Source organism: Epinephelus lanceolatus, chromosome 15 (assembly GCF_041903045.1).
Source record: "Epinephelus lanceolatus isolate andai-2023 chromosome 15, ASM4190304v1, whole genome shotgun sequence".
Lineage (NCBI taxonomy): Eukaryota > Metazoa > Chordata > Actinopteri > Perciformes > Serranidae > Epinephelus > Epinephelus lanceolatus.
The window spans coordinates 30,544,302-30,568,301 of NC_135748.1; the positions used below are offsets into that span (position 1 = coordinate 30,544,302).

General features: G+C 41.9%; 2 pseudogenes across 2 annotated transcripts; both read left to right on the forward strand.

Moving 5' to 3' along the window:
* The first annotated feature begins 255 nt into the window (after nucleotides 1-255).
* LOC144466986 (Ig lambda-1 chain C region pseudogene) lies at nucleotides 256-20,316 on the forward strand (annotated as a pseudogene). The gene is made up of 2 exons (XR_013493376.1): nucleotides 256-287; nucleotides 19,736-20,316. The product of XR_013493376.1 is annotated as an Ig lambda-1 chain C region pseudogene (transcript).
* Nucleotides 8,747-9,367, forward strand: LOC144467006 (Ig kappa chain C region, B allele pseudogene; annotated as a pseudogene). Its single transcript, XR_013493390.1, has one exon. The product of XR_013493390.1 is annotated as an Ig kappa chain C region, B allele pseudogene (transcript).
* Nucleotides 20,317-24,000: the final 3,684 nt, after the last annotated feature.

A 24,000-nucleotide genomic window follows, 5' to 3' on the forward strand; every position in this document is an offset into this window, starting at 1 on the left:
AATGACTTTTTTTACAAACAGACTGTAATCATTTCTCTGTCAGGTGTAGAAAAGTAAAGAAAAACTCAAGAAATAATCTTTATTTATACAACATTTTCATTCCATGTCATTAAATAAGTGTTGTAGATTCAGTAAAAATTAATTTTTTCTGTGTAATTATAAAAATCAGAGAGTATTTTCAGTGGATAGATGCTTGTTCACAGTGCAGGAGGTTTTTGTATGGCCACTTAATGAGTTTGTATCACTGTGGTGGACTTTTGGTGGAGGAACCAAACTCATCGTTGACTGTAAGTACCAGAGATTTTTATTCCATATAATATATAACAAATACAACTTTCATCAGAAATTTAACGAGACTCTGATTAAATTCAGCGTTTGATTGTTGTTTTTTTGTAATTTTATGAAGCTGATCTCACAATCAGAGAAGAAACTTCAAATACATAAATATTAACTTGCAAATAGTTGCATTTTAATTTACACAGAATAAGTCATTTATTATAATTTTACTATTACTGTTTTTTATTTATATTGTTTTCATGGTAACATTGAATATTTCGCTAATGGAAAGAAAGTTAAAAAGTAACAATCAACAGTCAAATCAGACGCTGAATGCTCAAAAATTACATTTGTGGTTACAATTTCTTCATTTATGTTAAAAATATCAAATAATTTATTGAATTATAATCTGATGTGGATTCTGTTAAACACAAAGATGTTTTTCTCAGTAAATGCAGTTTATCTTTGTGTTCACGGTTCAGTCATTTTCCATGTAGTGAAAAGGAAGTGAAAGAGACAGATGACAAAGGTTTTAACTGTATTCACATGAGTGTTTCAGCTCTGTCAGTTTCAACAGAAGAAAATCATCACAGGGACGAGTTATTCACTGTCACACATTATGAAACACATATGAAGATGTCATCAATAATCATTATCAATCAAGCTTTTTAGTCTCACTTGAATCATGTGGCTGATGGTCTGATACTGAGTGATTTATGAGTGCAACAGCAGCACAAGTTATTCTGTTTGATTTGATCAAATGTAAGAAATGAGCAGGATGTGATTTTTCTTTATTACCAAGCCTTCACTCTCATTCCTTTGTCTTTTCTCCCCCCTCTCCTCCCCCCTCTCTGTCTCCTCCAGTGGGTGTGGTGCGGCCCACCCTGACCGTCCTCCCCCCCTCCAGAGAGGAGCTGCAGCAGGACAGTGCCACACTGGTGTGTGTGGCCAGCGGGGGCTTCCCCTCAGCCTGGAGGCTGGGCTGGAAGGTGGGGGGCAGCAGCAGCTCCTCAGGGGTGTCACACAGCCTGGAGGTCCTGGGGAGGGACGGCCACTACAGCTGGAGCAGCACCCTGAGCCTCCCTGCAGACCAGTGGAGGAAGGCGGGCTCAGTGAGCTGTGAGGCCAGTCTGAATGGACAGAGCCCTGTCACTCAAAGCCTGGACCCTGACCGCTGCTCAGAGTAGAGCTTCAGCAACACTTCCTGTCTGGAAATGATGCTGCTTCTTTCATACACATCTTGATGAAGCTACACATCTCCTCTCTTCACATCTTTCTGCACTTTCACAGCTCTCTGCTCAGTGTTTTAGTCTGCATGTTGCTTTCTAATACTCATCTTCTGCATATTCTTTTTTATCTTCATTATTTTTCAACTTCAACTGAATGTTATTAGTTTCACTCCAACACAAACTATTCATTCATCACAAATGTGGCATGAACATTAAACCATCATTAAATAAAACTGTGGATTATAATGAGTCAGTGTCTTTGTCTTTCTTTTATGATATATTCATTTTGACAAATACCTTCTTGATCATCTTAGTACATGATTGACAAGAGATGGTTTTTATTCTTATTCTGTTTCTTTTGGTACTCCGCTTATTTAAGATTATTTTGTGCAGCTACTAGTGAAAGCACTCTTAAAAATGTTTTGATATCAGTGAGTCCAACCAGAATGTAACTTTCCCAGCTTCCTCATAAAGAGACTGAATGAAGTGACAAGAATATAAGTTTCAAACTGTATATGGAAGAGCGTCTGTGAGTCTGTTTCAGTTTTATTTACATTCATTGTGGTTCTGCTTGATGACTCAAACTGAAGGAGGTTTTTGTACGACGACAAATCACTGTGTGAACACTCCACCACCATGGTCACCCAGACAGTAATAATCTCCAACATCTTCAGCCTTAAAGTCACTAATGGTTAAAGTGTAGCGAGAACCAGATCTACTGCCACTGAATCGAGACGGAGTTCCTGAGAAGCGATCTGATGCATCATATATAAGAAGTTTGGGAGCCTGTCCAGGTTTCTGAAGGTACCAACTGAGATCAGCGCCAATATTTGAACTCCCTGTGGCGCTGATGGTCACAGTCCCTCCAAGACTAACAGACTTGGATTTGTCAGTCTGAGTCAGAAAATTGTTGGCAGAAGACTCTGAAATGAGAAATGAAATATAAACCTTGAGTAACAGCAGTTTAGAATATAATAAATTAGACATTAATCAAAGCCACAATGTCAGACACATTTTCAGAACCTCTCACCCTGACTCAGAAAACCCAACATGACAAGCAGAGTTATTGTCAACATCATCCTGATGCAATTTTCAGTTTGAGTGCATGAAAACAGTTCAGACTCTCTGTGACATGAGAACTTAAAACTGTGAGGAGCAGTGATGCATTAAAGTCATGCAAAATACATGTAACACACACAGCAGGTGTTGTGAGACTGAAAAAGCAGAGTTCTCATCTGACACGAGGCTGTCTTGTGTTTAGCGCCCCCTCTTGGCAAACGGGATGAACACTGAACACACTTCAGTGACACAAGTTCTGATTGACCTTGTTCTTCTTCATTATTTAAATGTCATTTATCTTATTATCCAGATCCCGGTGTTGCATTTAGGATAATGTTATGTGAACCCATCTGACCTCAGTGTGTTTCGTTCAGAGCCTCCTCAGTGTTTCAGCTGATCACCCCATAACCTGACCTCAAACCTCGCAGCAACATCAGATACAGATACAGACAACGTTATTAATCCCACCAGGGGCAATTGCTTTGAACAGCTTGCATACATTATACAGACACAGTACACACAATAGGATAGATAAGATACATGAATAAATACAATAAATAGAATGCAGAGGAATACATGTCATAAACGGGATAAAATCATTATAAAGAATTTAATAGACGAATAGCGGAGGGAATAAAATATTTCAAAAAACGGTTAGTCTTACAGACAGGTGGGACATAGCCGCGACCTGAGGGCAACTTAGAAAATTCACCTGCAAGCACATGACCATTAGAAGACAAAATGCTGTTTGCCTTCCTCAAAGTTTGCTGGTCACAGAAGCTGGACAAGTCCCTAAGTTTCACCCCTGTGGTCTTGGAACATGTTTTAACAATGCTGTACAAGCTGTTTTTATCTCTCAGCGTAAGGCTGGGGAACCAGCAGATAAAGGAGAAACACAGGAGACCCTCGATAAAAGACTGATAAAAACGACAAAGAATAGCGGGACTGACAGAAAAGAGTTCAGTTTGCGGAGAAGGTGAATTCTCTGTTGCCCTCACTTCACAATGTCTGCAGTGTTCACATCAAATTGCAGCTTCTCATCAAAAAAGGTGCCTAGATATTTATATGAAGGTACCCTTTCCACAGTTCTACCATGGATGGAGCTATCTGCAGCTGGGTTTTTGTTGCGTCTAAAATCAATTATAAGCTCCTTAGTTTTGGACACATTCAAGTCTAAGTAGTTTTTGTCACACCATGAAACAAAATCAACAAGAGCCTCCCCAAGTCCTGATTCAGATCCTTGAAGAAGAGACAGAAGCACAGTTTCATCAGAGAATTTGACTAGGTAGCTGCCTTCCTTGGCACTCCTGCATTCATCTGTATATAAAATAAAGAGTAAAGGGGAGAGGACGCACCCTTGTGGTGAACCGGTGGACAGAGCTAAGGAGTCTGAGACACAACCATTTACAGAGACCCTCTGCTTTCTCTTAGTTAAAAAGTCTGACAACCATAAGACCATAAGTAAAAGATGCGGCTGCATCAAGTTAAAAGCCGAGGAAAAGTCAGCGAATAAGAGCCGGGCGTGGGCTTGAGGTTTTTCCAAGTGTCTATAGAGGCAGTTAAGAATAAAAAGCTTGGCATCCTCTACGCCTTTCCCTGCCTGGTAGGCAAACTGAAGTGGGTCAATTCTCCCCTCTCTATGTGAAAGAATTATGTTCTTCATAATTTTCTCAAAGACCTTCATACACAGTGATGTGAGTGCTACTGGTCTAAAATCATTGAGTTGTTTGGGGGATGAGTTTTTTGGAACAGGGATTATGATGGAGGATTTCCATCAGTCAGGGACTTGACTGCAGTTGAGTGACATCTGAAAGATGTGGTGGAGGACACTGCTAAGTTGGTCAGCACAATACTTTAATGTGTGTCCACAAATTTCATCTGGGCTAGAGGCCTTTCTTACATTCACCTTCTTCAGAAGGTTATTTACACACTCCTGACTAATGACCATTGCAGTCAGTGTCAGAGGTAATATCCTGTTTAAGAAGGGAAAGACTGTCTGAGAGGTCATGGTTTTCAAACTGCGAGTGAAAGAGGTTAAAAGCGTTTGGCAGATCTTCATTGCATCCCTCTATTCTAATTGGTGTTCTGTTGGTTTCATCTTGGATGTTAGTGGCTGAGGACATGGATTTAATGCCTCTCCATGCCACCCACAGATCACCACCGCTGTACTTGTGTTCTACCTTGTCCATCACGAAATGTCTCTCTTTTTTTAAATAAAGCATAAAAATCCTGAGTAATGACTTGAAGTCTGTTTTACATAAAACATTTAAGACAGCCACCAAATGAATGTGTTTCTGGTTGGTCTGGTGATAACATCGTATTTTTTGAGAGGATAATTCAAATGACAACACTGTTGATAGAATGGAAGATAAAAGAAACAATGATAAAAATGTTGAGCTATGACTTAGAGTGTGTTGTGTGCAGCTTAGAGGAAAGATGTTACACTGTTCATTGATGTTTACCGAATAATGCTAAATGAGTAGTTAAATGTTTTTAGGAAATACTCGTACTCAATTTCTATATAAGGATTTAATGATAAGATCAATATCACTGTCATGTTGTATGGTTAGGAGGAAGCTAAAGGCATTAGCCAGTTAGCTTAGCACACAGACCAGAAACAGGGGGAAACAGGTGCCTGTACACTTTTACAAGTGTAAAAATAACATGTTAATGTATATTTGGATTCTGGGTTTCATACATTTTAATTATACTGTCTGTGGAAAATGAACATCATGGTATGTGAGCTGTCATAACTGTTCAACCTGGGATAATAATAAAAGTATAAGAAAAAATATGAGATATGCCAGTGTATTTGTGTGTTTAGCAGTGTGTGTGCTTGGTGAGGTTACTGTCAGCTCTGTGTTCAGTGGTCTGTGTCAGAGTCTCTTCCTCTTCAGCAGCTGCAGTCGGTTCCTGCTGTAACAGCTCAGTGTCTCTGCAGTCTGACTGAGGGAGGTTTTTGTACAGCAATAAATCACTGTGTGAACACATCAGCATTGTTTATGACATGGAAACTCTTACAGTAATAAACTGCTGCATCTTCAGTCTGAACTCCACTGATGGTCAAAGTGAAGTCAGAGCTGCTTCCACTGCCACTAAACCGAGCTGGTGTTCCTGATTCAGGTGTGCTCACATATTTTATTAGGAGCTTTGGAGGCTGTCCAGATTTCTGTTGATACCAGTGCAGCCAGTCATCTCCACTACCATCTCTGAAAACAGCTCTGCTGGTCTTACAGGTGAGAGTGACAGTGGATCCTGGAGCAGATGTCACCACTGGAGGCTGAGTCACAGTCACCTGAGCGCTGCATCCTGCAGACAAAAACAAATCATTCATTTATCAGCAGAAATCAATGAGAGAAAAGGCAGCACATCATGTTTGAAATGTTGCTGAGTGAATGAACCTGTGAAACAGCAGCAGGCCAGCGTCCAGATGAGGATGGTGATGAGAGTCATGGTGCTTGTGCTTTCTGCTGTGTTGACTGACACATCTGAGTCCTGCAGTGTTGAACTCACAGGACTATAAACCTTCTCACTTCACTGGAGGATCAGCTGACCATGCAAAGCCTCCTCTGAGGAGCACATACCGCAATGCTTAGATAATTAGTTTCATATATGGTAAAAAGAATAGAAAGTGATGAACAGATAGTAAGGTACAGCACGTGTAGGGAGTTGTGTTGTTCTCTTGTCTTTCAAAACAGGAACCACGCCCCCACCGCCAGCAGGAAGGAGTCAGATTAACAGGAGGCAGGGGCGTGGTGTGGTGAAGGAGGAAGTGGAACTGCCAATGAGAAGAGGACAACGCCTTGCGTGCACAATGACACTCTGTTACGCTCAAATATACTGGGTCAGGGGAAGGACAGAAGGTCAGACTTCGTGAACTGACACACCTTTGTTGTTCGTCAGGGACGTGAAGTTGAGACCCAGAGCTCTGTAATTTTATTCCTTTACTGCTTAATAAATTACATTAACTGAGACCAAATATCTTCTCCTATTGCTTCATTAAAGAACACGCAGGACTGAGCTCACACATAGCACATTGGAGAGTAGGATGAGACTCTTAGTCCAACAAGAACAAGGATTAAACAAGTACCCCCTCAGAAACTCTGGACAGCAGACTCTGTGTTACCTGATAAAGCTCAAAAGAACAGTTCCAAACTGATTCTTTAAATACTTGATCAAACTTAATACCCCTGCCATATTGTATACAAAAATGAAGCTAAAGCCAGTAGCCAGTTAGCTTAGCTTAGCACACAGCCTGGAGGCAGAGGGAAACAGGTAGCCTGTTAAATGTTGGATGTATTTCTTATGTATGTTTGGATTTTTGGTTACATACATTTCAATAAAACTACTGTCTGTAGAAAATGAACATCATGGAATGTAAGTTGTCATAACTTTTTCAAATGGGAAAAGAATGAAAGTGTATAAAAATATCTGAAATATGCCAGTGTATTAATGTGAATATGTAGTGTGTGCTTGGTGAGGTTACTGTCAGCTCTGTGTTCAGTGGTCTGTGTCAGAGTCTCTTCCTCTTCAGCAGCTGCAGTCGCTTCCTGCTGTAACAGCTCAGTGTCTCTGCAGTCTGACTGAGGGAGGTTTTTGTACGACGACAAATCACTGTGTGAGCACACCACCACTGTGGTAACTCTGACAGTAATAAACTGCTGCATCTTCAGTCTGAACTCCACTGATGGTCAAAGTGAAGTCAGAGCTGCTTCCACTGCCACTAAACCGAGCTGGTGTTCCTGATTCACGTGTGCTCACAAATCTCATTAGGAGCTTTGGAGGCTGTCCAGGTTTCCGTCGATACCAGAACATATAATCTCCAACACTAGAGTGTCTGTAAACAGCTTGGCTGGTCTTACAGGTGAGAGTGACAGTGGATCCTGGAGTAAATGTCACCACTGGAGGCTGAGTCACAGTCACCTGAGCGCTGCATCCTGCAGACAAAAACAAATCATTCATTTATCAGCAGAAATCAATGAGAGAAAAGGCAGCACATCATGTTTGAAATGTTGCTGAGTGAATGAACCTGTGAAACAGCAGCAGGCCAGCGTCCAGATGAGGATGGTGATGAGAGTCATGGTGCTTGTGCTTTCTGCTGTGTTGACTGACACATCTGAGTCCTGCAGTGTTGAACTCACAGGACTATAAACCTTCTCACTTCACTGGAGGATCAGCTGACCATGCAAAGCATCCTCTCTATGGAAATCATTTCTCTGCTCTCAACACACTCAAGGCAACGTGGGACACAAAATCAGGAGGAATACTGCTTGGATTTACACCATCTATCATCTTAATGGAAAAGAAGAAAAGATTTATATTACAAGTGCAGTTGAGGATTTAAGGACAAGTTTGTGTTCACTGTGCTTGCTATGATATGTCTGTTTGTCTGCCTTTCATTTACTCACAGGGTTTAATGGAGAGAAATTATATGTTAATATTCATTTTAATATTAGTTTGAAATCATTATTATTTAAAATGCATCATGGGTATTTGACTATGTATTAATTGATATAACACTGTGAAGAAAAATGACTTTTTTTACAAACAGACTGTAATCATTTCTCTGTCAGGTGTAGAAAAGTAAAGAAAAACTCAAGAAATAATCTTTGCTCAGTAAATTAATGTGTTTTCTTATTTTGGGATTTTTATATTCACACAGTTGTTAAAATGAAATCTAATATGATGTTGAAACATATAATTGAGTTTATATGTACATACAGTTAAGCTGTGGTTTGTGTTCACAGTTCGTTAGTTTAAAGTGGTGAAAAGGAAGTGAAACAGACAGATGACAAAGTCTTTAACTGGACACAGATGTTACATTTTGTTCCACCACAAAGTTATTTACTGTCACACATTATAAAGCAGATACAAAAGAAAATCATACAAAGTTGTTAAGATTTAAATTCCATGTACACATAATTAATGTTGCAATATATTGTCTATGATGTAGATATTTTTGATGAGTGCCACAGATGAAGATTTATTACTTTCGAAGCCAAAATGACATCAAGTTTTCTAATTTAGTTTTATCAGTCGAAGCCTCATTTCCTGTCATGTCTCAGCTCCTCTCCTCTGTCTGATCACAGTATGGTGCACACAGCTGATCCACAGCAGTGTTAACCTCTGTCATGTATCATAACTGTGTCATGTTCAGCTGTCTGTCCTACAGTGGAAGTTAATCTGCTCCTTGTGTGTCTCTGCTCTCCCCTCCAGCTGGCCCCATGGTCAGGCCCTCAGTCTCTCTGCTTTCCCCCCTCCTCTGAGCAGCTCTCTGGGGGCTCGCCCACGCTGGCCTGCCTGCTGACTGGCTACTCTCCTCAGGAAGCCGTGGTGAGCTGGGAGGTGGACGGTACAGAGGTGACAGAGGGGGTCCTGAGCAGCTCAGAGGAGGAGAAGAGCGGACGCTACAGCAGCAGCAGCACCCTGAGCCTGAGCCAGGAGCGCTGGATGTTAGGAGAGCTGTACTCCTGCAAGGTCCTCCATCATGGCCACAGCCAGATCCAGTCCTTCCGCAGGAGCCAGTGTGAGGGCTAGAGGGACTGGCTGAAGCCCAGGACAGGAGTTGTGTGTGGGGGGAGCAGGAGGAACACACCTGCTGCTCTGATCAATCTGAGTTTGAATGTTTGTAGAGGAAACTAAAGCTTTGTGTGACAGAGAACAACACTGCTGTAAAGTGTTGGACAACAACAACTTAGAGAGGAATGTGTGGAGCTCAGCAGCTAGATGTGAGTGTGCTTCATAACTGTCATGTTGATGACTGATGTTTTTGCTAATAAAGCTTTCACTGATAAATAACTTCATCAAGTCTTTGGTCTTTAATCTCATGAAGAGCAGAAAGAAATTAAATGCTTTCATAACTTCATCTGATACTCCTCTCTGTGGGAAATGAAAAGCTTTGGATTCATCATGGAAATATAAATATCATTATTTTGTCTTTGTATTTGTAAGGAACTCAAAATTATATAGTGATATAAAAAAAGAATACATTTTTTATCATCAACAAAACCTCAAAAACATTTGTGGTTCAAATATGTGATCAAACAACAGTAAATGTGAACACAACGTAATGTGGTGTTGAAACATATTTTATATTTCTAAATAAGATGAATGTTTTGTGCAGCTGTCAGTAGAGACACTGTTAAATATGTTTTGATATCAGTGAGTCCAACCAGAATGTAACTTTCCCAGCTTCCTCATAAAGAGACTGAATGAAGTGACAAGAATATAAGTTTCAAACTGTATATGGAAGAGCGTCTGTGAGTCTGTTTCAGTTTTATTTACATTCATTGTGGTTCTGCATGATGACTCTTGTGTTGTGTTCACTGGACCAGTTATCCTCATCACAGTCTCTTCACCAACCCTCTGCACCTGCAGCAGGCCGTTTTCACTTCAGTAAAGTCAGTAGAGGCTACATCTCCCTGTGGACTGATGAAGAACATGGAGAAACTTTTGACTCTCTGTTCCTCATCTCTCTGCTGTTTCTGTCTTTGAAAAGTTTCTCAAAGGTCTTTGTGCTCATAAATAGATTCAGGCTGCCCTCTGCTGGCTGTCCAGGTTCACAACAACTTTAAATTGACATGAGACTGATTTTGTATTTGATCCTCAGGTCTTTAAATTCAAATAAACACAAGAAGTTTGTGCTCTAATAAAAAAAAAAAAGGGATCAGCACTCAGTGAATAATCCTCCTAAGCCCTACGATAAGCTATTATGGCAAGGCTTAACTACACAGACCCGTGAGCAGTGATAACTAACATGTCTTTGGGGTCATCGGGTGGGAACCTCCTTTCACCGGTGTTTCGTCTAGTTAGTCCCACGACACCTCCAGGAGGCTAGACAGTGATCTCTGGCGTCCCAGAGACACTCCCCTAATGCCAGGTCTCACTGCTCCCCACACTAACCGAACAACCTCCTTTACCTTACCTATACTACCACAGAGGAGGTAGACCCAGGGAAGGAAGCCTTGTTAGGCTATCACACTCCCCCGCCGGGTTAGGCTGTACAGTCTACCTCCCCAGGACGAGCCCTCACAACAATGACACCTCCAGGAGGCTGGACAGTGATCTCAGCCCAAACAACACTGCCAACTTCAACCAAGCCCAGGCTCCGTTTATGCGAGCTCCAGGCAGAAGCAATGCTGATACTACCTTTACTAGCACATTCACCATACTCTATTTCACACGCTACATAGCATAACTACAATGTAAGCTAAAGTTAAAGGAGATAAATGAACTCACAGGATCAGCAAACACACTCACTTTGCAGCATGGTCTCAAACAAAATGGATTCAAATAGGCCACTCCCACACTTAAATAATCTTCCTCTTCCTGGATTTCCTTCTTACTTACACATGGCTTTCTCAGCCCAAACAGCACTGCCAACTTCAACCAAGCCCAGGCTCTGTTTATGCGAGCTCCAGGCAGAAGCAATGCTGATACTACCTTTACTAGCACATTCACCATACTCTATTTCACACGCTACATAGCATAACTACAATGTAAGCTAAAGTTAAAGGAGATAAATGAACTCACAGGATCAGCAAACACACTCACTTTGCAGCATGGTCTCAAACAAAATGGATTCAAATAGGCCACTCCCACACTTAAATAATCTTCCTCTTCCTGGATTTCCTTCTTACTTACACATGGCTTTCTCAGCCCAAACAGCACTGCCATCTTCAACCAAACCCAGGCTCCATACATGCGAGCTCCAGGCAGAAGCAATGCTGATACTAGCTTTCCTGTCACATTCACCATACTCTATTTCACACACTACATAGCATAACTACAATATAAGCTAAAGTTAAAGGAGCTAACTGGACTTACAGGATCAGCAAGCACACTCACCTTGCCGCATGGCCTCAAACAAAATGGATTCCAATAGGCCACTCCCACACTTAAATACTTCCTCTTCCTGGATTTCTCCTGACAGGAAGTGGATCTCTCCACCTGATCTCAAGGAGTTATGTGCCCTGCTTAGTAGTTCCCCCTGCTGGCCCCCAGCTGACATTATTTCTTCTGTAATAGATAAACTGGCTGCATTTAATTGCTTCATCTGACATTTCCCTCACTATCTTCCTCAAATTCTGTCCCCGCACTCCGAGTTCCCCCAGGAGTGAGACAGTTGATCTTGCTATGAATCCCCTACACCCCACTTCCACTGGACAAATCCTAGTCTTCCATCCTCGCTGCTCAGCTTCTGCTCCTAAGTCTGCATATCTAAGCTTTTTTCTTTCATAGGCTTCTTCCACTGAGTCTTCCCAAGGAACTGTCAGCTCAATGAAATAAACTATCTGTTGACTCACTGACCACAACACTAAGTCAGGCCTCTGCCTGGTACAGACTATTTCCTGAGGAACAACAAGCTTTCCCCCTAAATCTACTTGCATTTCCCAATCACAAGCACCTTCTAGGCAGCCACACCCTTGCCTCCTCACTAACTTATCCCTTCTGTATTTCTCTCCCTCACGGACAAACTGAATTACTAAGCCCCTATCCTTAACACCTTCTGAATTCACCTGTCTTCGTTTCCCTTCGATGCCTGCAGCTAAACATTTCAACACCTGATTATGTCGCCATGTATATCGGCCTTGTGACAAGCCAACTTTACAGCCTGACAAAATATGCTTTAAAGTTGCGGTACGTGAACACAGTGGGCATGATGGGTCCTCATTTACCCACAGTTTTAGGTTCTGGGGGGTTGGTAACACATCGTATGTAGCCCCTACCAGGAATCTAATACGATTCTCCTCCATACTCCACAGGTCCCTCCAACTAAGCTTCCTCTTCTCTACACTTTCCCAATTCAACCACTGTCCCTGTTTAGCCTGGGCCACTACCTTTGCACCCCTTACTATCTCTTCCTGTCTGCGTATCTGTTCTACAACCAGCTTTCTTTTATCTTTGAGGCCTGCTGTATTCCATACCGGTTTACCTGAGCCAAGCCCCAGGCCTCCCCAGCCAAACTGAACATTACCTACAATCTCTGCATGTCTAAGAGCTGCCTCTGCCTCCTGAACTGCCGATCTTGGGTTCCACTTCCTCCCCTTGGTTGGATTTGGAACCACACTCCTAACTACCACGTCCTTACTCCCAGATAACAAGAGCTCTGTCCTGACCTTGGTACATTTAAATTCCTCTGTTAAACTAGATACTGGCAGCTGAAGTATCCCTTTTCCATACAATGCAACACTACTTAGGCACCTAGGAGTGCCCAACCACTTCCTAATGTAGGAGCTAACCGACCTTTCCATTCTCTCCACAACAGATATTGGAATTTCATGAACTGACAATGGCCACATTAACCTAGGATATAGCCCAAATTGCAAACACCACAACTTCAACTTTCCTGGAAGTTCTGATTTATCTATTCTATCCAATCCTTCAGCCACATCTTTTCTAAATTTCACCACCTGTTCCTTATCATTCAACTCTACATTGTACCACCTACCTAAGCTCTTTACTGACTTTTCCCTAATTGTTGGGATGTCCTCATCATCTATGACAAACTTTCTATCACTTAACTTCCCTCTACATATCGAGATGCTTCTAGATTTACTAGGCTTGATTTTCATGCTGGCCCACTTGAGGTTCTTATTTACCTTCTCTAGTAGCCTCTTTGTACATGGCATTGTTGTGGTCACCAGTGTCATGTCATCCATGTAAGCCCTAACTGGTGGAAGATGCAACCCATTCTGCCGTCTCTCCCCACCTACCACCCACTTAGAAGCCCTGATGATTACTTCCATTGCCATAGTAAATGCTAATGGAGAAATTGTACACCCTGCCATGATGCCTATTTCTAGCCTCTGCCAACCTGTTGTGAAACCTGCTGTACTTAGACACAACCTAATATCCTGAAAATATGCTTTCACTAAGTTAACAACTACCTGTGGCACTCTGAAGTAGTCAAACGCACTCCAAATGAGGCTGTGCGGTACTGAACCAAACGCATTTGCAAGATCTAAAAATATTACATGTAGGTCCCTTTTGTTAATCTTCGCTGCCTGAATCTGGTGCCAGATCATGCTAGTATGCTCTAAACACCCTGAAAAACCTGGTATTCCTGCCTTCTGCACCATGGTATCTATTAAGCTATTCCTTTCTAAGTAGCTAGCTAGTCTCTGCGCTACTACACTAAAGAAAATCTTCCCCTCCACATTCAAGAGAGAAATCATCCGGAACTGGCTAAGGTCCACAGACTCCTTCTCCTTAGGAATGAGGACACCCCCTGCCCTACGCCATGCTCTTGGTATAATTTGTTTTTCCCAAACTATTCTTAGCTGTTTCCACAAAAATTTAAGGGTATCAGGCGCACTTTTATAAACCCGGTAGGGGACTCCATTAGGCCCTGGGGCCGAAGAAGCCTTTGCACGCCTGACCACCTCCTGAACTTCCTTCCACCTAGGTGGCCTGACATCCATCTCATGCTCTATCCCTCCTAATGGAGGGATATCAGGTGGGAAACCTACTATCCTATTCTTCTCCAAATCTGAATACGTGTTTCTCAAATATTCTTCAACCTCTAACCTTTCTGCTTTAAGCTGCCCTCCCTTTTCCTGGCTGAACAATCCTTTAACAAACTTAAAAGGGTCCCTGAAAAAACCTGTCCTAGCATATTCCTTCTTCCTCCTCTTAAAATGATCATGTGCATTAGTTTGTTCAACCATTTCAGTGGAGAAAACACAATGCAGTGCCTTACAGGCTTCCTTACATGCTAGAAAACATTATCTGTTTGTCATCTCCTCCAATGAAGTTTTCTGTCTTCAGGTTTTAACTCATCCTATCTTTACTACTTTTGCCCGCAGAGTGGCAGACCGGGGTGGTGGTCCCCATCTTCAAAAAAGGGGACCAGAGGGTGTGCCCCAACTATTGGGCTATCACACCGTTGATTGTCGAACCTCAGATTCAGGAGGAGCAATGCGGTTTCCGTCCTGGCTTTTGAACAGTGGACCAGCTCTTTACCCTTGCGAGGCTGCTGGAGGGGTCATGGGAGTTTGGCCATCCAGTCTATATGTGCTTTGTGGACTTGAAGAAGGCTTATGACCGCGTCCCCTTGGGGGGTCTTGTGAGGGGTACTGCGCGAGTATGGGGTGCCAGGCTCGCTGCTACGAGCCATCTGGTCCCTGTATGACCAAAGTGAGAGCTGTGTTCGCATACTTGGTGTAAAGTCAAACACGTTCTCGGTGGGTGTTCACCTCCACCAAGGTTGTCCCTTGTCACTGATCCTGTTTGTGATTTTAATGGACAGGATCTCGAGGCACAGCCGGGGGTCGGAAGGGGTCCGATTTGGGGACCCCAGAATTGCATCTCTGCTTTTCAAAGATGATGTGGTTCTGTTGGCTCCATCACACTGTGACTTCCAACATGCACTGGGGCGTTTTGCAGCCAAGTGTGAAGCAGTTGGAATGAGAGTTAGCACCTCCAAGTCTGAGGCCATAGTTCTCTGCCGGAAACCGGTGTATTGTCCTCTCCGGGTTGGGGGAGAGTTACTGCCTCAAGCGAGGGAGTTCAAGTGTCTCGGGGTCTTCTTCACGAGTGAGGGTAGAATGGAGCGTGAGATGGATCAGTGGGTCGGTGCGGCTTCTGCAGTGATGCGGGCGCTGCGCTGGTCTGTCGTGGTGAAGAGGGAGCTGAGACCGAAGGCGAGGCTTTTGATTTACTGGTCCATCTACGTCCCAACCCTCACCTATGGTCATGAGCTCTGGGTAGCGACTGAATAATGAGATTGCAGATACAAGCGGCGGAAATGAGTTTCCTTTGTGGGGTGGCTGGGCTCAGCCTTAGAGATAGGGTAAGGAGCTCGGACATCGTCCAACTGGAGGCCCCTGGGCAGACCCAGAAAATGCTGGAGGGATTACATATTTTGTCTGGCCTGGGAACACCTTGGGGTCCTCCAGGAGGAGCTGGAAAGCATCTGGGGTGCTTTACTCAGCCTGCTGCCCCCAAGACCCTGCCCCAGATAAGCAGATGAAAATGGATGAATGGATCTTTACTACTAAGAGTTTTTTTTATGGATTACCTGCATTTTTTAAAGGAATAAGAATCTGTCAGAGGAGTTTTATTTTGTCAATCAAATTCATGGCTTCACCGAAATTTGTGTTCATGGAAAAATAAATGATGTCATTTGTCATGATCCTGGGTTTTTGTTTATATTCTGTGATCCTATGGACTTTGTTTTGGAGGTTTCTGTTTGTGTTCCTTGTTTCATGTTCATCATTCATGTTTAATCTGCTTCCTGTTTGATTTTGTAGATTCTCTCCTCATGTGTCGTGTCTGCTTTTACTTCCTGTCTCTGTGTGTTTTCCCGCCTGTTTTCTGTCACACCTGTCTCGTTAGTCCTTCCCTGTTCCAACAGTCTTCCCTTCACACCTGTTCTGTATTAGTCTTGTTTGCTCCATCCTAGTGTTTCCCTCCATACCCTTGTTGTTAGCCAATCCTCATTTCCCTCCTTCTGCCCGTGTCCTCCTCCTCCAGCTGTGTCTCCTTCTTGTCATTAGTTTTCTGTGTATATTGCCGCATTCTATTGGTAGCCGGAACCGGTATACGGTTTCCAGTCCGAAAAGGTACAAAAGAACACCCGTTCTACCCGGAGGTCTCGTCATCAAACTCGGGCAAGGTCCAGGTAGACCGAGTCGGTCGAATTGACGTCACGACAAAGATGGCTGTGCACATTGTGAATGGTAAACAAAGTTATTTGTCCTCAATTTGTCCTCGTATATGCTGTTTAATTAAGCGTTTGTGTTGTAAAAAGCATACAAGTACTTTGCAATGGCATTTCTGTTTCCACTGTTGATTTTTGTTGGAAAAAAAGTCTGTGCAAGCCCGTTGTAGCCTAAAGTCGTTTGAACCAGCAAAGTCTCCGTTGCTCAGCAACCATGCAAACAAAAACAAACTTATGGCGCGCTGCCATGTTTTCCGGACTGTTGCAATGAAACGCTTTCAGATCAGACGTGTCATATGGTCATATAAATCCGACAAGGAATGACTGGCCTGGATTGTCAAACGAATACAATACAATACAATACAATACAATACAATACAAATTTATTTATATAGCACATTTAAAAACAACAGCGTTGACCAAAGTGCTGTACATCAAATATAATATACAAAAGTCAGTAAATAAAACACAAGAAAAGAAAACACAAAATAAGACAACAAAAGGCTGCCAACTCTCATACAGGGACAGAGAAGGCCGACGAAAACAGGTGGGTTTTTTAAATGAGATTTAAAAACAGGGAGGGTATCTGCCAGTCTAACCTGGAGGGGGAGCTCATTCCAGAGTTTGGGGAACTGCGGCATATATACCTGTGTGTTTCCCTTTGTTCCCTGTCAGTTTGTCCTGTGCTCATCCCTGTGTTCTTGGTGTCTTTCCCTGCTCTGTTTCCTGCCTGGTGTTCTGTTTGGAGTTTTATACCTGAGTTCATCGTATTATCCCAGTTGGATTTCAGTTTAGTTTTGGTTCTGCTTTCATTTGGACTTTCAGTTACCTGCTTGGTCTAGATGTTTTTTATCAGCTGCATTAAAGCTTGCTTTTTGTTAAAACTCCAAGCTGCCTGTTACTCTGCATTTGGGTCCTCCCTGAACTGATTTATCACATTCTTCTTCTTTTTGTCCAAAATATGTTTGAATACATTTAATTCCATCATGTCACTGTCACTATGTAAATATAAATGTCAGTATTGTTTGTGAACTTATAATAGACTTAAAATTATATATAAAGATAAGGAAAGATCACATGATTATATCAGGTTTACAAACACACATTAACAACAGAGGTTGTTGTACGTGATCAGGCAACCTTTCTCTCAACTTTAGACAATAATTGTGAAAAGAGCATCATGTAGTGTGATTACATTTATAAGAATCTTTTTCATTAATAAGTCAGTGTTAGTGTGTAGTGTGTGCTTGGTGAGGTTACTGTCAGCTCTGTGTTCAGTGGTCTGTGTCAGAGTCTCTTCCTCTTCAGCAGCTGCAGTCGCTTCCTGCTGTAACAGCTCAGTGTCTCTGCAGTCTGACTGAGGGAGGTTTTTGTACCACGACAAATCACTGTGTGAACACATTAACACTGTTGATGACGTGAATACTCTGACAGTAATAAACTGCTGCATCTTCAGTCTGAACTCCACTGATGGTCAAAGTGAAGTCAGAGCTGCTTCCACTGCCACTAAACCGAGCTGGTGTTCCTGATTCACGTGTGCTCACAAATTTCATTAGGAGCTTTGGAGGCTGTCCAGATTTCTGTTGATACCAGTGCAGCCAGTCATCTCCATCACTATCTCTGTAAACAGCTCTGCTGGTCTTACAGGTGAGAGTGACAGTGGATCCTGGAGTAAATGTCACCACTGGAAGCTGAGTCACAGTCACCTGAGCGCTGCATCCTGCAGACAAAAACAAATCATTCATTTATCAGCAGAAATCAATGAGAGAAAAGGCAGCACATCATGTTTGAAATGTTGCTGAGTGAATGAACCTGTGAAACAGCAGCAGGCCAGCGTCCAGATGAGGATGGTGATGAGAGTCATGGTGCTTGTGCTTTCTGCTGTGTTGACTGACACATCTGAGTCCTGCAGTGTTGAACTCACAGGACTATAAACCTTCTCACTTCACTGGAGGATCAGCTGACCATGCAAAGCCTCCTCTCTATGGAAATCATTTCTCTGCTCTCAACACACTCAAGGCAACGTGGGACACAAAATCAGGAGGAATACTGCTTGGATTTACACCATCTATCATCTTAATGGAAAAGAGGAAAAGATTTATATTACAAGTGCAGTTGAGGATTTAAGGACAAGTTTGTGTTCACTGTGCTTGGTATGATATGTCTGTTTGTCTGCCTTTCATTTACTCACAGGGTTTAATGCAGATAAATTATATGTTTATATTCATTTTAATATTAGTTTGAAATCATTATTATTTAAAATGCATCATGGGTATTTGACCATGTATTAACTCATATAAAACTGTGAAGAAAAATGACTGTTTTTACAAACAGACTGTAATCATTTCTCTGTCAGGTGTAGAAAAGTAAAGAAAAACTCAAGAAATAATCTTTATTTATACAATATTTTCATTCCATGTCATAAAAAAAGCTTTGTAGATTCATTAAAAATGAATTATTTCTGTGTAATTATAAAAATAAGAGAGTATTTTCAGTGGATAGATGCTTGTTCACAGTGCAGGAGGTTTTTGTACGGCCACTTAATGAGTTTGTATCACTGTGGTACACTTTTGGTGGAGGAACCAAACTCATCGTTCACTGTAAGTACCAGAGATTTATCATTTTTACAAATAGATATGATACCAAATTTTGCTCAAGAAATGCCATAATTTATGAAATTGTTATGATTATTTTATTTTTTATATATTTTGTGTGATTCATTGAGCTTGATTGATATCACAGTTTGGAAAAAAAATCTGCAAAGATAAATATTCTTGTTGTTTTAGAGATAATTTTATGGTTAAATTTACGTCACAAAACTTGAATTTCTTCTTATTTTATTTTCAATTTAACTTGTGTCAAACCAAATGTGGCTGCTCAACTTGTGTGAGGGACATTTTACTGCTCAGTAAATTAATGTGTTTTCTTATTTTGAGATTTTTACATTCACACAGTTGTTAAAATGAAATCTAATATGATGTTTAAACATATAACTGAGTTTATATGTACATACAGTTAAGCTGTGGCTTGTGTTCACAGTTCGTTAGTTTAAAGTGGTGAAAAGGAAGTGAAACAGACAGATGACAAAGTCTTTAACTGGACACAGATGTTACATTTTGTTCCACCACAAAGTTATTTACTGTCACACATTATAAAGCTGATATAAAAGAAAATCATACAAAGTTATTAAGATTTAAATTCCATGTACACATAATTAACGTTGCAATATATTGTCTATGATGTAGATATTTTTGATGAGTGCCACAGATGAAGATTTATTACTTTCGAAGCCAAAATGACATCAAGTTTTCTAATTTAGTTTTATTAGTCAAAGCCTCATTTCCTGTCATGTCTCAGCTCCTCTCCTCTGTCTGATCACAGTATGGTGCACACAGCTGATCCACAGCAGTGTTAACCTCTGTCATGTATCATAACTGTGTCATGTCCAGCTGTCTGTCCTACAGTGGAAGTTAATCTGCTCCTTGTGTGTCTCTGCTCTCCCCTCCAGCTGGCCCCATGGTCAGGCCCTCAGTCTCTCTGCTTCCCCCCTCCTCTGAGCAGCTCTCTGGGGGCTCGGCCACGCTGGCCTGCCTGCTGACTGGCTACTCTCCTCAGGGAGCCGTGGTGAGCTGGGAGGTGGACGGTACAGAGGTGACAGAGGGGGTCCTGAGCAGCTCAGAGGAGGAGAAGAGCGGACGCTACAGCAGCAGCAGCACCCTGAGCCTGAGCCAGGAGCGCTGGATGTTAGGAGAGCTGTACTCCTGCAAGGTCCTCCATCATGGCCACAGCCAGATCCAGTCCCTCCGCAGGAGCCAGTGTGAGGGCTAGAGGGACTGGCTGAAGCCCAGGACAGGAGCTGTGTGTGGGGGGAGCAGGACGAACACACCTGCTGCTCTGATCAATCTGAGTTTGAATGTTTGTAGAGGAAACTAAAGCTTTGTGTGACAGAGAACAACACTGCTGTAAAGTGTTGGACAACAACAACTTAGAGAGGAATGTGTGGAGCTCAGCAGCTAGATGTGAGTGTGCTTCATAACTGTCATGTTGATGACTGATGTTTTTGCTAATAAAGCTTTCACTGATAAATAACTTCATCAAGTCTTTGGTCTTTAATCTCATGAAGAGCAGAAAGAAATTAAATGCTTTCATAACTTCATCTGATACTCCTCTCTGTGGGAAATGAAAAGCTTTGGATTCATCATGGAAATATAAATATCATTATTTTGTCTTTGTATTTGTAAGGAACTCAAAATTATATAGTGATATAAAAAAGAATACATTTTTTATCATCAACAAAACCTCAAAAACATGTGTGGTTCAAATATGTGATCAAGCAACAGTAAATGTGAACACAACGTAATGTGGTGTTGAAACATATTTTATATTTCTAAATAAGATGAATGTTTTGTGCAGCTGTCAGTAGAGACACTGTTAAATATGTTTTGATATCAGTGAGTCCAACCAGAATGTAACTTTCCCAGCTTCCTCATAAAGAGACTGAATGAAGTGACAAGAATATAAGTTTCAAACTGTATATGGAAGAGCGTCTGTGAGTCTGTTTCAGTTTGATTTACATTCATAGTGGTTCTGCTTGATGACTCTTGTGTTGCGTTCACTGGACCAGTTATCCTCATCACAGTCTCTTCACCAACCCTCTGCACCTGCAGCAGGCCGTTTTCACTTCAGTCAAACTGAAGGAGGTTTTTGTACAACGACAAATCACTCTGTGAATGTACCATCATCATGAGCACCCAGACAGTAATAATCTCCAACATCTTCAGCCTTAATGTCACTGATGGTTAAAGTGTAGTGAGAACCAGATCTACTGCCACTGAATCGAGACGGAGTTCCAGAAAAGCGAGTTGATGTGGTGTATATAAGAGGTTTGGGAGCCTGTCCAGGTTTCTGAAGGTACCAACTGAGATCATCATCAATATTTGAACTCCCTGTGGCGCTGATGGTCACAGTCCCTCCAAGACTAACAGACTTGGATTTGTCAGTCTGAGTCAGAAAATTGTTGGCAGAAGACTCTGAAATGAGAAATGAAATATAAACCTTGAGTATCAGCAGTTTAGAATATAATAAATTAGACATTAATCAAAGCCACAATGTCAGACACATTTTCAGAACCTCTCACCCTGACTCAGAAAACCCAACATGACAAGCAGAGTTATTGTCAACATCATCCTGATGCAGTTTTCAGTGTGAGTGCATGAAAACAGTTCAGACTCTCTGTGACATGAGAACTTAAAACTGTGAGGAGCAGTGATGCATTAAAGTCATGCAAAACACATCTGGGCACACCTGTCCATGTGAAACAGAGAGGGAGAGATGAGGTGGAGGAAGTAGAGGCTACATCTCCCTGTGGACTGATGAAGAACATGGAGAAACTTTTGACTCTCTGTTCCTCATCTCTCTGCTGTTTCTGTCTTTGAAAAGTTTCTCAAAGGTCTTTGTGCTCATAAATAGATGCAGGCTGCCCTTTGCTGGCTGTCCAGGTTCACAACAACTTCATATTGACATGAGATTGATTTTGTATTTGGCCTTTGGCTCTTTTTCCCCTGTCTGTCTCTCTGTGTGTCTGTGCTGTGGGCGTGGCAACTCCCTCACTCTCCTGGGTTCCTGATTATATTCATGCAACTCACCTGCTCCCTGCTGCTCACCAGAGAACCATCCAGTAATCAACCCTGCAGTATAAAACACCGGCTCTCCTCTCCAGTCCTCACCATGTCATTGTGTCTACCAGTGTGGTACAGTCACGCTTCAGACCTCTGTTGAACTGTCAATTCAACTTAGGCTTTCACTTGTGTATTTTTTTCATGGATACATACCCTGTGTTTTCCTCCATCATAGGATCACCTCCTGCCTACCTGCCTGCCTGTTTGACCCTCTGCCACTCTCCCAGCCAGCCAAACCTCCAATCTTGTTTTGTTTCCCTGCCATCAGCTTCCATCCCCTGGATTTCCCTCCACAGCCACATTCATTATCCTGACAATACAGTTGTGTTCAAAATAATAGCAGTGTTTAAAAAAGTGAGTAAAGCCCAAAATCCTTATAATAGTTTTTATTTCCATTCATGCAAATGCATTGGGAACACTGCACATTCTATTCCAAATCAAAGCATGAATCAAATGTGTCATTACTTTAACTAAAGTGAAGAAAAAAGGAATATTAGGCTGTTCAAAAAAATAGCAGTGTCTGTATTTTTCTTTACAAACTCACACATTTACTGTATAAACTGAAAAATGCTTGAAGATTTAGCTTTCCAGTGAATCACTGAACTAATATTTAGTTGTATAGCCACTGTTTCTGAGAACTGTTTCACATCTGTGTTGCATGGAGTCGACCAACTTCTGGTACCTGTGAACAGGTGTTCCAGCCCAGGACGATTGGACTGCATTCCACAATTCCTCTGCATTTGCATTAAAGTCATGCAAAATACATGTAACACACACAGCAGGTGTTGTGAGACTGAAAAAGCAGGAAGTTCTCATCTAACACGAGGCTGTCTTGTGTTTAGCGCCCCCTGTTTGCAAACGAGATGAACACTGAACACACTTCAGTGACACAAGTTCTGATTGACCTTGTTCTTCTTCATTATTTAAATGTCATTTATCTTATTATCCAGATCCCGGTGTTACATTTAGGATAATGTTGTGTGAACCCATCTGACCTCAGTGTGTTTCGTTCAGAGCCTCCTCAGTGTTTCAGCTGATCACTCCAATACCCGACTTCTCTCTACAAACCTCGCAGCAACATCAAGAAACGTCTCTCTTTTTTTAAATAAGGCATAAAATGAATGTGTTTCTGGTAATTCAAATGACAACACTGTTGATAGAATGGAAGATAAAAGAAACAATGATAAAAAATGCTGAGCTATGACTTAGGGGAAAGATGTTACACTCTTCATTGATGTTCACTGAATAATGCTAAATGAGTAGTTGTTTTTAGAAAATACTCGTACTCAATTTCTATATAAGGATTTAATGATAAGATCAATATCACTGTCATGTTGTATGGTTAGGAGGAAGCTAAAGGCATTAGCCAGTTAGCTTAGCACACAGACCAGAAACAGGGGGAAACAGGTGCCTGTAAAATGTTGAAAGTATTTTTACAAGTGGAAAAATAACATGTTAATGTATATTTGGATTCTGGGTTTCATACATTTTAATTATACTACTGTCTGTGGAAAATGAACATCATGGTATGTGAGTTGTCATAACTGTTCAACCTGGGATAATAATAAAAGTATAAGAAAAAATATGAGATATGCCAGTGTATTTGTGTGATTAGCAGTGTGTGTGCTTGGTGAGGTTACTGTCAGCTCTGTGTTCAGTGGTCTGTGTCAGTCTCTTCCTCTTCAGCAGCTGCAGTTGCGTCCTGCTGTAACAGCTCAGTGTCTCTGCAGTCTGACTGAGGGAGGTTTTTGTACCACCATAAACCACTGTGTGAACACCCAAGCACTGTTGATGTAGTGTGCACTCTGACAGTAATAAACTGCTGCATCTTCAGTCTGAACTCCACTGATGGTCAAAGTGAAGTCAGAGCTGCTTCCACTGCCACTAAACCGAGCTGGTGTTCCTGATTCACGTGTGCTCACATGATTTATTAGGAGCTTTGGAGGCTGTCCAGATTTCTGTTGATACCAGTACATTGAATCTCCATAACTAGAGTGTCTGTAAACAGCTTGGCTGGTCTTACAGGTGAGAGTGACAGTGGATCCTGGAGTAAATGTCACCAGTGGAGGCTGAGTCACAGTCACCTGAGCGCTGC